This window comes from Impatiens glandulifera, chromosome 1 (assembly GCF_907164915.1).
Source record: "Impatiens glandulifera chromosome 1, dImpGla2.1, whole genome shotgun sequence".
Taxonomy (NCBI): Eukaryota; Viridiplantae; Streptophyta; class Magnoliopsida; order Ericales; family Balsaminaceae; genus Impatiens; species Impatiens glandulifera.
Window position 1 is genome coordinate 160,486,679 of NC_061862.1, and position 15,351 is coordinate 160,502,029.

The following is a 15,351-nucleotide window of genomic DNA, read 5'->3' on the forward strand; positions in this document are numbered from 1 at the left end:
CCAAGTGAAACAATGTTAAGAAAGTTAAATGACCTCACAGTGCGAAATTGCATTTTTCGCAGGCGATAAAATATATATATATATATATATATATTTTTTTTTTTCGCAGACAAAAAATACATTTACGCCTGCGAAAATTGCATTTGTCGCATGCTTAAAATGCATTTACGCCTGCGAAAATGCATATGTCGTCTACGGAAAATGTATCATCGCATGCGAAAATGCATCATCCACCGTAAAACTCTTTCAGCCACCCTAAACCCTAAACCTAAACTCTAAAACGCTAAAACCCTAAACGCTATAACACATTTAAGAGGAAAACGACAGAAAAACAGGAGAAACTCACCTGAAATGATGAAGGCGTTCCGGCGTTGCCTCGGGGAGTTGATCGACCTGCTTTGCGCTTCGTTGGTTCGTTTGGTTATCGGGAAGAAGAGAGAAAGGGGAAGGGACAGTCGTCGAGGGAAGAAAGAAGAGAAATGGTGAAATGAGGAGAGAGAGAAAAAAGGGGAAATAATATCATATTTTATTGGGGGGTATAATTGTCTTTTGCCAATGACAAAATGTTATGTTTGCAAAACTTACTTCCCCTATGTTATTTTTGGAAATATCATACTATCAGGGTTATTTCGTCAATTTTCTCATTTGTGAGAGAAAATAGGGAAGGATATGACGTGTCACCACATCACTATTTAAAAAAAAGGAGAAAAGGTGAGGATAGAAAAGAAAAAAAAATTGTTATTTTTTCAGTAAATGAGATTGCATTCTCTCAAATTTTTTGCCCCAATCATTTATAAAAAAATATATATTCTATTATTTTCGTCTAATAAGGAAAATTAAAATTGTTTGAGTGACAAAAACTTATTTTTTTTAATTTTTTTTAAATTTATTACTTGTTTCTTTAATTCTAAAAAAGAGGTATATTATTTAAATTGTTTCATTAATAATTTTTTTCCTTATTTTCTTTTAAGTTCATTTTCGTAAATCTACCCTATCTCTATTTTTTTTATCTGTTTTTGATGAAGTGAATATTCGAAGTAATCTGAGCTTACAATTGCTATAAAGTTGGATTGGATCAATTCTCACAGGATTTTTTATTTATTTATTAGTCATTATTATTTCATCTTGGATTTTACTTTTAAATTAGTATTAAACTAAATTTAATTAGACATCATGATCATATAATATTTTTTTTTTCTTTTTGGAAAAAAGACATCATATTTAATTATTAGCTAATTGAGACCACTTGATTGATTAGCTACTAAAAAAAATGATAACTTTTTGGCCTAATCTAAACCCTACTTACCATTTTTAAAATGAGAAATTGTTATTATATATTGTTTTGAAGAGGACATTTTTTTTTTCTTCTTCTTCATTATTTCACAATTTTAAGCTAATGTCACATGACCCATGTTAAAATATTAAGATTTTGTTTTGTAACCGTCAATATGTCGTGTGATGATACGAGTTAATAATAATAATAATAATAATAATAATAATAATAATGATACCCGGGCTGCCCGGAGGTACTCATCATCTTTATAATAATATATTATATAATATATAATTACATAATTCCTAATCTATTCATTTCTATACATTCAGCCCGGAGGCCCCCACCTGCTATATTAATTAATATATGCTATACTAAACTATTTTATATAATATATTTATTCATTACTAAGCTAAGTTAGATTAATTTATTAATTTTTATTATTTCTAACATTAATAGCACTATACTATATTTATTCATAATTAAATAACATCTTAATTTATTAATTTCTAATAAATAATCATACTCAATAATATATAATATACCTTTTCCTAATTAAAGAGACTCTAATTTATTCATTCCTAATTAAATTCAATTACTTAACATTAAATTATATATAATTTATTCAACTTAATTAAAAATTTATGTCCCTAACAATAATAGTCACAGTCATAATTTGAAAAATCTATTTTTTTTTCTCAATAGACATTAGGCTCTATAATTTTGTAAGATTAGAACGGAGGATCGCATTCTGACGGCTTAAATTGAAATTAATTCAATCACTAGGTTTGTATAATTTAAATTTTATAGTAATTTATGTCTATGTGAATCGTTTTTACATTTTCATGTTCCGATGATAATTTCCTTATCTAATGTATTTACATGTTGAGAATCTTAAAATTCAACAACTTTTTTATTGTTTAATTTAGAGAAAGAGAAAAATAACATTTTATCTTTTTTTAAGCCAAAAGTTGATAATCCTTCATTATCGGAGTCAATTCAACCAAATACAGTAATTTCCGATTGAGAATCTAGAATTTCCTTCTAAATCTCAAAGAGTGAAACTACCCTTTAACGACATCCTAGATTACGTAATTTTATGTGGCGACATTCTGTAAATCATTGATTATTTAAAAAAAACGATGTCATGATTTGTTTCGTTGTGTTTAAATGATTTATATTTTATAATATATGATGGACTATTTTAAAAAAAAATGTGTTATATTAGTTTTTGTAAAAATATTTTTAACCCGGTTAGATTTGAAATCCTGGCTCCGCCCTTGTATATAGCAGACATACATATTTGTGTGAAAATATCATTTTTTGGTGGACTATCTGATTGGAGAGAAATTGTCGAACTTTAATGATTGTACTCCTCCGATGCATATCAATTATAATACTATTATTATTATGTTTTCCGAGTTTCGTTCAGGAAAACTAGTAGAGTCTGTCGGAGAATTAATTGTTCTTTTAAAAAATTTACGAGTTCAATAACTTTTAAAGTATTATTTTTTTTTATTTGTTATTTAATGTCATTCTTTGTCGTTGTGCTTAAAAGATTTTTTTTTTATTATTTTTAATATAAATAAACCTTTTAAAAAAAATATGTATTAATTTTCTGTTTAGGTTAATATAGTCGCATGTGAATTTGTCATTATGTTTGTCTTGTTGAGAAATGACATTTTGTGGGATCCAACATGTTGCCAAGTGAAGAGAGCTGGGAAATATTGATTGTGCGCCTTAAATTGTTATGCAGGGAGACCATCTTTCTCTTTTAATTTTTATTTATTAATTTTATTATATTTAAAATCTTATTAAATATATATATTATAATTATTTTTTTTTATTAAAATATTAAAATTATTTTTTTTATAAATTAGATTTTAATGTACATATTTACATGATTATTTAAAATTTAATATATATATATTTATATTTAAAATATTATTTCTATAATATAATAAATATTCACTTCATCGTACTCATAAATAATTGATAAATATTAATAAATTTAAAATATTTTAACCATAATAATATATAATAATTTATAAAAATAATATAATCATTTTTCTCTAAATTATTAATGATTTAATTAATACATTTTTGACTACGTTATAACCTTCCTGACACACTTCACATAAAATTATGATATTTCGTGAGTTATCCATCTCAAATAGTTAATCTCGTTATTTTCCACTTTATTTGGTGACACTTTGAACGATCGTGTTTTAAAAAAAATATATTTTTGTTATTAAATTAAACAATTCTTATTTATATAATATTGGATTAAACTTTTTAAAATAAAAATAAAAAATTATGTAAAATAATAATTAAAATATAAATAATCAAATTTATAAAATAATAATTTACAATATTAATTTAAATATATATATTAAAATATAAATAATTAAATTTATAAAAAAAATAATAATTTAAATTTTTGAATAAAAATAATAATTTAATAATAAGATTAAATATAAATAATTTAAAAAAAAAATTGTGTTTAAATAATAAATAAATTTGATTAAAAATAAATGAAATAGGTTAGTTTGAGAGATTGAACCACAATCAAAAATTAGTTTGAGAATTGAGGAAAGATAAAAGAGGTTTAACTATTTGATTTTGGAAACTGCGCGGTAAAGAAACTAGAAACTGAATAGTGTATTATTATAATTTTTCTTTATTTGTGTTACTCAAGATACTCATCAATATGTGTCTTATTGTAGGTAGACACGCACAGAGTCACTCATGGGGTACAGCCCGGGGCCCGGAGGACTCATCTCCCTATTATTAATAGTTATATAATATATATTATATAACTTCATAATTTATTAATTTTTATATATTAATCCCCGGAGGCCCCTCATACTCCTAGATCTAATTAATTAGATTATATAACTAATATATATTTATTCTATCTAATATATTTATTCTATTAAAATATCTTACTCCTACTCTACTCCTACTCTATTAAAATACCTAAATTTAATATATCTAGATCTAATTAATTAGATTATATAACTAATATATATTTATTCTATCTAATATATTTATTCTATTAAAATACCTAGATTTAATATATTTATATAACTAATATATAATTCTAATTAACATATTTATATAACTAGTATAAAGTTCTAATTAATATATTATATAATATATTTATTTTATTAAATCACCTAGATTTAATTTTCTTAAATTAATAGAAAAAAAAAAATCTAACCACACAATACTAATATATTATATATTATTTTTTATCATAAATAATCTCTTAACTTATTCATTCCTAAATAAATAACTTACTCAATAATATATAATTTATTATTTTCTAATTAAAAAACTTATAACTTATTCATTCTTAATTAAATCTAGTTACATACCATTAAACTATATAATTTATTCAGTTTAATTAAAAAAAAAATATATCCCTAAAAATAATAGTCACAGTCATAATATGAAAATTAAAATCTTTTCTCACTATCCCTTAGGTCTCTATAATTTGTAATGCTAAAATGGAAGAATACATTATGCCGACTTAAATTGAAATTCATTCTTTTATTATGTTGGTATAATTTCAATTTTATAGTAATTTGTGTTTATGTGAATCGTTTTTACATTATTCATATTTCGATGATAACTTTCTTAGTATCTAATATATTATATTTTAAAATATCGTAAATCCCAACTTCGATAGTAAATATCATGTTTTTTTTTTTTTGTATTTTTGGTATAAGATATTTTTTTTTCTTTGTTTTATTTTTTTAATATCATGATTTGTTTCGTTGTACTAACTAATTGATTCATATTTTTTTAATATATTAAAGACTATTTAAAAAAATATTGTGTTATATTAATTTTTGTGAAAATATTTTTAATCCGGGTAGATTTGAAATTCTAACCCGCCCTTGCAGGTAGATGAAGTGATTTTTGAAACTGCTGTATTGGTCAGTTTTGTGTATTTTTGCAAAGTATATATTGTAAGCATCTATATATATCTAATAACGCTTAATTTGAAATGTTGAGGGTGTACTTCACGCTCTCTCCAAAATAATTCTCATATCACAAGGTATTTTTTCATATTTCTCTCTCTTCATTTATGAATTGTTTTTGCTGTAAGTATATTAATTAATTTTAATTTGTATATATATATATTAATGTTATAATTATTATTAAAATATATTAAAATTTAATATTTTACATATACACATTAAACCTAGGGGTGTTCAATATTTGGTCTGAACCGAATATCCGACCGAATTCGAATTCACCGAATTCGAATAAACCGAATTCGAATTTCATTTTCGGTTTTCGAATCGAATTTCAAACCAATTCGAATTCAAATACGGTTTTCGAATTGGTTTTCGAGTTTGGGTTTCAACTCGAAAACCAAACCGAAAACCGAATTCATTTTTTATTATTTATTTTTCCAAACTTAACTTAAGAATAAGTTCAAAATAATCAAACTAAAATATTTTGAATTAAGATTTATAATAAAAGAAAAAATGAAACAAAAACACTAGTGTTCTAGTGGTAGAGTAGTACCCTACCATGGTATAGATCTCGGGTTCAATTCTTGGTTGGTACATTTTATTTTGAGTTTAAAATATAAAAAAATTGAATTCGGTTTGAATTCGAATTATTCGAAGTTCAAACCGAATATAAAATTCGAATTCGGTTCGGTTTAATTAGAATTTATTCGAATTCGGTTCGGTTTTCGAATTGACAAAAAAAAACAAAAAATTCGAAGAAACCGAATTGAGGAACTCGAATAACCCGAAACCGAACCGATGAACACTCCTAATTAAACCAAATATTTATCTATATTAATTGAGTTTAGCATTAAATACTAATTATAAAACATTAAAATCTGCAATAAAATCAAGAATTTCAAATATATATTATATTAATTATAAAATGTAACTTTCAGTTATTCCATTATATTAATTATAAAATAGAAAAAAAAGTTATCATGTTTAACATTAAATACTAACTACAAAATATTAAAACCTACAATAAAATTAATAATTTCAATTATATATTATATTAATTATAAAATTTAACTTTCAGTTATCATATTATATTAATTATAATATAAAACTTAACCTACAATAAAATCAAGAATTTCAAATATATATTATATTAATTATAAAATGTAACTTTCCGTTATCCCATTATATTAATTATAAAAAAAAAAAAAAATGTAGTTATCATGTTTAGCATTAAATACTAATTATAACATTAAAACCTACAATAAAATTAAAAATTTCAATTATATATTATATTAATTATAAAATTTAACTTTCAGCTATTATATTATATTAATTATAATATAAAACTTAACTTTCAGTTATCATATTATAATAATTATAAAATTTAACACAAAAACAATAATTATGAAAAACATAAACAGTGTAATTGCAATTAAATCAATATAATAAATCAACCTAACTTTTCATCTTCTTTTCCATCTAAATATTTGTTTTCCTATAAATAATTTTACATCAACAAGGTTCAATTTAAGAGAGAAGAGTGATATTCTACCTATTCGGTCTCCTTTTGCGGCTTTCACTGTTTTGCTTTTTTTTTCTCAGGAATTTTATCATTTTAGGCAACTACAACAACATTCTATCTTTTGAATTCAATCTTGGTTAAAGTGAGTAATAATTAAATTATATTAACATCAATTTCTCTATCAACACCATTATTTCATTTCAATAATTAAATTGGTAATATGTTATGTTTCACCAATCTATTGTTCATTGTTTTTTTTTCCAGGAATTTGATCATTTCAGGCCGCTGCAACAACGTCCTATCTTTTGAATTCCATCTTAGTTAAAGTGAGTAATAATTAAATTATATTAACATCAATTTCTCTATCAACATCATTATTTCATTCAATAATTAAATTTGTAATATGTTATGTTTCACCAATCTATTGTTCATTGTTTTTTTTCCAGGATTTTGATCATTTCAGGCTGCAACAACGTCCTATCTTTTGAATTCCATATTGGTTAAAGTGAGTAATAATTAAATTATATTAACATAAATTTCTCTATCAACATCATTATTTCATTCAATAATTAAATTGGTAATATGTTATGTTTCACCAATCTATTGTTCATTGTTTTTTTTCCAGGAATTTGATCATTTCAGACCGCAGCAACAACGTCCTATCTTTTGATTAAATTTTATGACTAATTAATAAAATAAAAAATTTAAATACATATAATCTCTTTATTCTTAGTATAATATTTTTTTTCTATTCTCCAATTTTTTTTTAAAATATTATTATTACTTATTATAACGTTTAATTAATTAATTTATTATTCATATTATTTTATAATATTTGTCATATTTAATATATTTATATTATATTAATAATCTTTTTATTATTATTCAATCTAAATATTTTTAAAATTACTTTAGTTGAAGTTATCCAATATAATATTCATCCTTCTATTGAGTCAAAGTAGAAGTAATGACTATATTTTATGATTTAATAAAATAAAAATAATTTTTTAGGTTAAATATATTTAATTTTTTTAAATACATATAGTTTTATTAGTTGAAAAAAGATGATCTCTATCTTTTGAGTATATGATTTTTTTTCTATTCCAAACAATTTCACATGATAAAGTTTAATGTATTTAACAAAATTTATTTTTAATCACAAAAGAAATAAATATTTATTTTTTGAAATATTATTATAACATTCAATTAATTATTTATTATTTCTTATTATTTTTCAATATTTATCTTTATTCTCATTTTTAATATATTCATATTATATTAATAATTTATTATTATTATTAACATATGATATATAAATACTTTTTTTTACAATAAATGTGTTTGTTATGTCCATAACATCTAATTTTTAAATATTTGGTCATTTTTTCACAAATTTTATCATTTTAGGCAAATACAACAACATTCTATCTTTTGAATTCCATCTTGGTTAAAGTAAGTAATAATTAAATTATATTAACATCAATTTCTCTATCAACATCATTATTTCATTCAATAATTAAATTGGTAATATGTTATGTTTCACCAATCTATTGTTCATTGTTTTTTTCCAGGAATTTGATCATTTCAGGCCGCTGCAACAACGTTCTATCTTTTGATTAAACTTTATGACTAATTAATAAAATAAAAAATTTAAATACATATAATCTCTTTATTCTTAGAATAATATTTTTTTTTCTATTCTCCAATTTTTTTTTAAATATTATTATTACTTATTATAACGTTTAATTAATTAATTTATTATTCATATTATTTTATAATATTTGTCATATTTAATATATTTATATTATATTAATAATCTTTTTATTATTATTCAATCTAAATATTTTTAAAATTACTTTAGTTAAAGTTATCCAATATAATATTCATCCTTCTTTTGAGTCAAAGTAGGAGTAATGACTATATTTTATGATTTAATAAAATAAAAATAATTTTTTAGGTTAAATATATTTAATTTTTTTAAATACATATAGTTTTATTAGTTGAAAAAAGATGATCTCTATCTTTTGAGTATAAGATTTTTTTTCTATTCCAAACAATTTCACATGATAAAGTTTAATGTATTTAATAATATTTATTTTTAATCACAAAAGAAATAAATAATTGTTTTTGAAATATTATTATAACATTCAATTAATTATTTATTATTTCCCATTATTTTTCAATATTTATCTTTATTCTCATTTTTAATATATTCATATTATATTAATAATTTATTATTATTATTAACATATGATATATAAATACTTTTTTTTATAATAAATGTGTTTGTTATGTCCATAACATCTAATTTTTAAATATTTGATCATTTTTTCACATATATTTTCGTTAATTATAACAATCCAATTATTCACTTAAATATTCTTAATGTTTTTATATAAAAAATGTTTTGCATAATATATTAAATTTTCATAAAAATAAATAACTATTTTTATAGAAGATGGTGAATCTATTAAAAGCTAATACACGATATTTATTTTTAATCATAAAACAATTTTTTTAAATATATTATATTTATTATTTATCATTATTTTATAATATTTGTCTTTATTCTCATATTTAATATATTATATTATTTAATTTTTTATTATTATTCAATCTATATTTACATATAAATATTTTTAAAGTTTTTTTATTTTTACTTTTTTTATTTTAAATTTTATTTTTATGTTTATATTTTATACTAACTATTATAATGTCAATTCATATCAAAATATCAGAAAATGGACACACAAGCCTCCATTGGATTGGAATTCTAGATTTGACTACGGATGGCAACTACAAACATTTAGTTGCAAGAGTTATGTACATGTGGGATGCAATAAATACTAAAAAAAAATAATGAATTGCTAAGTGTTGATTTCTTATTAATAGACAAGGAGGTAAGTGTGTTTAATATTTTGTTATATATTAATGTATGTTAGTGCAAACTAACATGTAATTTATAGGGTGCGGTTATTCACGTCAGCATCGATCGTCAATTTGTTCCAAGACATTGAAACTTATTAAAGGAGGGTAACATGTACATATTTCAAAATTTTCGAGTTGTCAAGTCAAACGCTCAGTACAAACCAGTTCCAAACTCTTTGAAAATTTTGTGTAGCTACTTTATGAGATTCTAAATATTCCGAGATATAAATTTAATTTTTCTGATTACAAGGAGGTTATTTCTAGAAGTGACAATTGCTCACAACTAACAGGTAGTGTTTTGATTAACTATTGTCTTTCATTTAATTTTTAACATACATTTTCCTTTTTTATGTTATAGTTATTATAGCTCGTCTTATAAGTTTGGGCTCTAAGACTTTTAGCAAAACTGGATATAATACAGTTGCAAAACGTGGTTTAAACCTTCAATTTGATAGGTTGGTCATTTATAAATCTATAAGTTAAATGAGTTCTTTTGTTTTTTTACTCTATGAAATATTTTAATTTATTAAATATTTTAATTTTTACCTTTTCTATGTGTTATTTTATAGTGGAGAAGATATTAATCTAACTTTATGGGGAAACATAGCCGAAAAATTTGAATTTGTTGAAGGATCTAACAACCAAGATCCTATCGTAATAGTTGTGACCGACTTTCTTGTCAAGTTATACCAAGGTATGAATTGTAAAAAAAATATGTTTATGTCTTAATATGTTTGTGTTAACCATTTTTATGTGCTTTCAATAGGTCATCATGTCCTTTCTTCAACAACGGCCACACAAGTTTTTCAAAATCTAATGATTCCAGAGGTGGTGACTATGCGAGAAAGGTTGATATTGTCTTTCTTTAAACAATACTCTTTGTTTAAATATTTGTTGTTTTAATGACTATTATTTTTGTGCCACCTTTACTCAACTAATTATAGATTTGCTGTTCATCCATCTCAAGTATGTTTGTTGGATGATACTGTTGAAAGTTCGATGTCTTTACAAGATGAGATGATGAAAGATCGACACACAATTGAGGAATTATACAACCTATTGTCAAATGAGGAAAGCAAGGTTGGTAAATTGGTATTTCAATATTTTTATAGTTATCTTACTGGTTTATTGGTTAACAGGAATGTATACGTACCGTTGAAACGACAATCAATAATGTATGCAACTACAATGGTTGGTTTTCCTACTCTTGTGATGATTTTCACAGAAAAGTAACGCTCGAGGGCGATGTTTTTTTTTGCAACTCATGTGTTAAAGTTACAAAAAAATCCTACTCCAAGGTGTTTATTTTTGTCTCTTTAATCATAAACAAACTATATTCATATATTTAATTATAACTATTTTGTTTTTTCATTGATTATTTTGTATCTATTTTAGATATAAATTAGAGATTGAGGTTGGTGACGAGTCAAGAGCTGCACTATTTGTGCTTTTTGATAGAGTTGTAAATAAGTTAGTTAATCTAACTGTTTCAGATTTGTTACAATTACATCCGAGTTGTGACAAAGATTTACCATTGCCGTTATCATCAATGTCATCGCGAAAATTTGTGTTCCAAGTTAAAATTACTGATTACAACCTCAAGAAAAAATCACACAATTTTACAATTATAAAAGTGTTTGATCCAAGTCAATCACTCATTACTCAACAGGTAAACATATTTTGGATATCTTTATGCTCAACTTTGAAACGTGTTTTATATATTAAATTAAATTTTGTTAAGGGAGGAGCATCAATTTCAGACAAAATTGTTAAAGAGGTACTTTTTCAATTTTTTTATCAAATAAATTGTTTTTTTAATATATTTTAATGTCTTATTTAGATATTTGAAAAGTTTATATATATTTGATTAAATTTTATTAGGGAGGATCATCAATTTCAAACAAAGCTGTTAAAGAGGTACTTTTTCAATTTTTTGTGATCAAATAAATTGTTTTTTTATTATCTATTTTAATGTCTTATTTAAGTTTTTGAAATGTGTTTTATATGTTAATTAAATTTTATTAGTGAGGAGCAACAGACAAAGTTGTTGAAGAGATAGGACAAAAAAGACAAAAAATTTAGTTTTTATTTTTTATTTTAGAATTTTTTAATTTCATTTTATGGAAGTTGTTTTTTTATTAGTATACATTATTAACTATTATTATAATATAGGATATCTTAAATTATACTAGAGTTATACATTTATTTTTTTTGATGAATTTTGTTTAATATTGTGTTAACTTAAATTTTTATTTTGCTTTCAATAGTTTAAATTAAATCAACCCTTTTGTTTGTATATTATTATTATTATTATTTTCAGTTTTAATCAATCATTCTTTTTTCTCACATCATGTATATATTTCATAATTAATTTTATATAAATATATTTTTCCTTACATAATTTTTCCACAATTATTTATATATTATTTGTTTATTATTTATTTTTATACAATTTACTTATATTATGAAACAAATAATAATAATTATTTTTTCTATTTTTTTCTCTAATTATATATATATATATATTATATTTTCTCTTCATATAAATATATTCTCTTTTATTAAATTAAATATTTTTATAAAAATTTCGTTTATATTTTTCCCGTACAACGTAGGGTTTCATACTAGTTATACTATATAACTCTAGTTCAGCCTTTTGCATAAGTCTAGGGTTGGGCTCCACGACCAACAATGTCCAAGCTCCATTAATGTGTTGAATTATACTTAAAATTAGATATATATTTTTTCAGATTAGTTTATATTAATCTCACTTATTTATACTTAATTTTCTGTGTTCAAATTTTAGCAATTAATTTTCAATTTCAATAAAGAATCTTGTTTCTTGCTGTGCATAAGGAAATGTATTTCTGAAACACTTTTTAGTAGTATCATGATATTTGTAAGGTATTAGATTCAACTAGGGATGACAATGGAGTGGTTCAGAATGAGGAATGCATTTACCTTTCCCGTTCCGTTTTTAATTTGGGGATTTTTTTAATACTATCTTCGCCCCGTTCGGTTTTGTTCAGTTTTGGGGAATCCCCGCGGGGAACCGTTAATAAAATATTTTTTAAAAAATTAAAAAAAAGTATAAAATAATATTATATAAACGAATTTTTAAATATAATATATATTGTAATATATTAAAATTTTATATTATTATAAAAAAATAAAATTAAACTCCTAGAAAATACAGTGAACAAATAAATATATTAATGATTTAATATATTTAATTATGTTTTATAGTATTCGGGGCATAATTGGGATGAGATTAGGGCGGGTCGGAGGACACAAATATCATTCCCACCTTATTCCCGTTTGGTTTTGAAAAAAAAAGTCATAAACGGAATAATTCGATTCGATTTTCGCGGAACGATTTCAGATTGTCATCCTTAGCTTCAACATTCAAATTTACTTTCTATACTTCTAACTATTTTCTTTGATCTAAGAATCTGTTCAAAGAGTACACGATGACACAGTTGGTTGCGCTTTTCCAGGGATGTTCCCAAATTGTCGTGGATATCTGGCATATGGTCAATTGGAAGTTGAAAAAAATTGTATTTAGGTAATTTATTGTTTCTGGTTCATATATACTAACTACATTGAATCAAGGCAAACATACGAGATTGCTCTACATCTCTTAATGCTTTAACATGCATGATGCTTTGTGTTAGAGGTAATTTTTTGTTCTTCTTATTTAACAACATTGAATAAGGGCAACAAACATAAGATCGAGGTTGCTTTTCCTATTTCAACATTGATGAAATTATCAATGTTCAAGTGCTGACCATTTGGCTAACAAATTTAGAAGCATAAATTCAATTCCATATCGACAAAAAACAGCACTATTGCGTGTCACCACACAAGACACAAGTATAACCTAGTTGGTGTAACAATGCATCTAGAAGGTAGGAAAGTTGATGTTGCAAAAAATGTGATCCAAAATGTTCGAAATTAATTTTGTTTTTCTCTGACATGAATTATATTTCATACAAAACATAAAAATTTGAATTCAGAATGTTAACAATGTCTCTAATAAGTAACAAGACTACTCGCCCAACAATGAGAAAGTGTTTTGGTGATAGATTTGTTTGCGATGGAATTGGCCAACATATGAGCACAATGTTTGTCTTCATTATAAGCATCCTTGAATTCTAAATTGGTCCTACAAGGTCTGTTGCACGGTCTAAGTTGGATTATGTTTTCATAGACTTTGTTAATTTGCCTCCTCTCCTGATCCTAATAAGATTGGTCTAAAGGGAGAAGAATTGAGTCTCCATTCTTTAAGTGGAAGTTCCTCTTCCGCTGAGTGGGTGATGGGCTCTATGGTGACACAACGTCGAAGCCCCTAACCTGGTATAAGGTAAGTAGGTGACCGAGGAGCTTCAATTGCATGATGTTTACTTTATGGGATGGGATTTCATGAGTAGCTGAAAGTGTGATCCGACTACTTTTCAGGTTACTTTCAGTGCTCCAGATGGTGAGGAGCCTTTGACATTGGACATGAGTACAATGGGCAAAGGTCAAGTATGGATAAATGGGGAAAGCATTGGACGATACTGGCCTGCATACAAAGCATCAAGAAATTATTTCTTTCTTTGGTAACAGAAGATGTACGTGGGGATTTTGATTCTGATCAGGTACCATGTTCCTCAATCTTGGTTGAAGCCAAGTGGGAATCTGTTGGTTGTGTTTGAGGAATGGGGTGGAGATCTGTTTGGTATTTGTTTGGTGAAAAGAGAGGTAGGTAGTGTATGTGCAAATATATTTGAGCGGCAACCCACTCTAGTGAACTAGCAGCTTCTGGCCTCTGAAAAAATGGAGAAACCTTTGAGACCGAAAGCTCACCTATCATGTGCCCCCCCGGTCAGCACATTTCCTCAATCAAATTTGCTAGCTTTGGAACTCCGCAAGGCTCTTGTGGAACCTTCACTCAGGGTGTCTGTCATGATGTTCATTCCTACTATGCCTTTGAAAGGGTAACAAACAACCAACAAATCTTCTTATTTTTCTTCTAAGTTTTATTATAATTGTAAAGACTCGATGGTGGGTTTTTGCTTAGAAAGTGAAGTGTATTGCAATTTGCAGGTTTGCATTAGGGTGGCACCTGAGATGTTTGGAGGAGATCCATGTCCATCTGTCATGATCGAAAAGGGTCTCAGTTGAAACCATTTGCAGCTAAAAGGCGCTAAAGCTTTTCCACTAAATAGAGAAAGAAAGCAAACGATTTCGTCTTAGAGGTTGGTTGGACACTTACAAATTCTTGATAACACTTACAAATGTTTTGGCTCTCTGCCCGGATTAACTTGTCCAAAACACATACATGATATGATGGCCACTCTTAATAATTAAAAGTTAAGAAACTGATGTATGTCTTAATTATTTCTAAGCTTTCAATTATTTTTGTTTCGTTCATATTGATCATGTATTCTTTCTTTCGCGGGAAGATGTTGTTTATAGAAAGTGAAGTAAAAATATATGTTTGGGGGTGTTAATTAAATAATCAAAAAGAAAAAACAGTTTTATTAAAAATAAATCCAATACCAATAAATATATTGCTTATAACAAAAGGAAAAATAGTTTGTTTTTATTAGAAACAAATTATATTGTAAAACCATCCTTTGGCTATTTAAACATCT

The 15,351-nt window shown here is 24.5% G+C and overlaps 1 pseudogene; it reads left to right on the forward strand.

Moving 5' to 3' along the window:
• The first annotated feature begins 13,182 nt into the window (after positions 1 to 13,182).
• On the forward strand, positions 13,183 to 14,894 carry LOC124913703 (annotated as a pseudogene).
• The last annotated feature ends 457 nt before the right edge of the window (positions 14,895 to 15,351 follow it).